Genomic DNA, 2,500 nt, shown 5'->3' on the forward strand with positions numbered 1-2,500 from the left:
AATTCATTACAACTATATACAGAAGAGACAACTACAACCATACATGAATGAATTTATTATAACTATACTTGGATGAGACTACAACCATACATGGGTGAATTTATTGCAACTATACCTGGACGAGACAACTACAACCATACATGGATAACTTTAATAAACTATACATGGACGACACTGCTACAGCCATACATGAACAAGGCGGCTACAACCACATAAATATGAACTTTTTTATAACCATGCCTCGGCGAATCGGCTACAACAATACACGGACGAGACCACAACTATACATGGATGAATCTATTACAACATACGATAGGCCTACATGGTTGAATTTATTACAACCATATGTGCATTGATGAATCAAGCACATTCATATATTGTTTCGCAATCATAACCATACACGGATGAATCTACTTATCACGCGGGTTCGAATCAACAACCCTACATGGACGAACAGATTATAACCATACTGTACGATGACGATTCGACCACAACCACATGCGGGCGACTCGAGAGATTTTTCCCCGAGTGGTGTTTTTTTTTCTCTCTCTTTCTCTCTCTTATTTCTCTCTCCCCTTCTCTTTCTCTCTCTCTCCTTCTCTTTCTCTCTCTCTCTCCTTTCTCTCTCTCTCTCCTTCTCTTTCTCTTTCTCTCTCTCTCTCTCTCTCCCTCCTTCTCTTTCTCGCTCTCTCTCTCTCTCCTTCTTTTTTTCTCTCTTTCCCTTCCTTTCTCTCTTTTCCTCTCTTTCTTTTTCTTTTTCTCTGTGTCTGTCTCTATCTCTGCCTCTGCCTCTGTCTCTCTCTTTTTCTCAACGGTGTTTTTTGTCAACAACCATTCCAGACCAAGAATTTTGCACAAGCGATGAAATCTGCTTAGGTTCAACAAACTATGTAGAATGTTCTCCATCCAATTTCCGTATTCATAACATTTAATATTTCATAGTCCTATACACCAAAAATATGTTTCTTTTTTTCTCTTCCTTTTCTCTCCCACTCTAATCCTACGTGACTCCCAATATCCACTCTTTACCCTCCCTCTCCCTCTCCTTCTCCCCTTCCTTCTCCCTTTATTATCGCCTCCCTCTCCGTCTCTAACCCCCACCACCTCCTCCCGCTCCCTCTCCAAATCCCAGCCAATCCCCCTCCCCCTCCTACCCACCCACTCCCACTCCCACTCTCTCCCTCGCCCTCTCCCACTCCCAGTCCCTCTCCCTCTCCATCCCCCACCACCCCCCTCCTCCTCTCACCCTCTTTTCCCTTCCTCACTCCCTGTACCTCTCCACCCAACCCCCACCACCCCCATCACCCCCTCCAACGCACACCAACACAAGCCAGAGGAGGAAAACCCATTCTGTCTGCCAGTCACCCCCCTCCCCTCCTCCTCCCCCCGGGCTTGGCTATTTGCGGGAAGGCCACGGCAAAGTTTCACTAACCCCCCCTCACCCCACCCCCACACCCCCCACGCCCGATTCGCTCAGATAAGTGCAACGAAAAAATTGTTCTCTCTTTAACGCACCGTGATAATCCAATTTACGACAAATAACAATAAATAAATTGGTGAATAATAATAATAATAATAATATTAATAATAATAAAAATAACAATAATAACAACAATAACAATACCAAATGATACTACAATATACAACACCTAACAATAAATAAATATGGTAAGTGATAACAATAATAATAATAATAATACTGCAATATATGACGATTGCCAATATATAAAACGGTAAAAAGAATAGATAGGACTAAAATTACAAGAGATAAATTACAGTGAATAAATTAGTAAACAAATATAAGTGATACTGCAATATACGACAAATAAAAATAAATAAATAAGTAAATCAAATTCAAAAATCCTAACAAAACATATGAAATGACACATTCTATACACTTCACCATCGTGTAAATAATGTATATAATACATAAATATGTGTAAATAATATATATCATATATAAGCATTTGTAAATAATTTTTAAATAATATATATATATATATATATATATATATATATATATATATATATATATATATATATATATATATGATAACATATATAACAATATAATATAATAATATATATAAAAATAACATATAAAATATGTAACAAAAGACAGCAAGATTTAATCATTTCCTTGAAAAGAAAAGAAAAACAAAAACAATGCTGCAAAAGTTACGAAATGCAGCAGTCACAGAGGTTACGAGCAAAATACCGAATCACAAATACAAAAATAAAAATGTGGCAAGAGAAAAAGAAAAAGAAAAGAAAAAAAAAGTTTCTCTCCAAGCCAAGGCGAAATTGGGCTAAGACATAAAAGCTTAGAAAGAAACGAGTGTTCCTTGGTCGCTTTTAGCACTGTTTTATTTGTCACTTTTTTTTCTTTTTGTGTGTGTTTGTGTTTATTATCATTATCATTATTATTATTGTTGTTATTATTGTTATTGTTGTTATTATTATTATTATCATTATTATTATCATTATCATTATCTATAAT

The 2,500-nt window shown here is 36.3% G+C and overlaps 1 protein-coding gene across 12 annotated transcripts in view; it reads right to left on the reverse strand.

The window, feature by feature from the left end:
- Positions 1–2,500, reverse strand: part of LOC113824444 (uncharacterized) — a 239,828-nt gene that overhangs the window by 34,407 nt on the left and 202,921 nt on the right. The gene's annotated exons all lie outside the window — the stretch shown is intronic.

This window comes from Penaeus vannamei, chromosome 43, assembly GCF_042767895.1.
Source record: "Penaeus vannamei isolate JL-2024 chromosome 43, ASM4276789v1, whole genome shotgun sequence".
Lineage (NCBI taxonomy): Eukaryota > Metazoa > Arthropoda > Malacostraca > Decapoda > Penaeidae > Penaeus > Penaeus vannamei.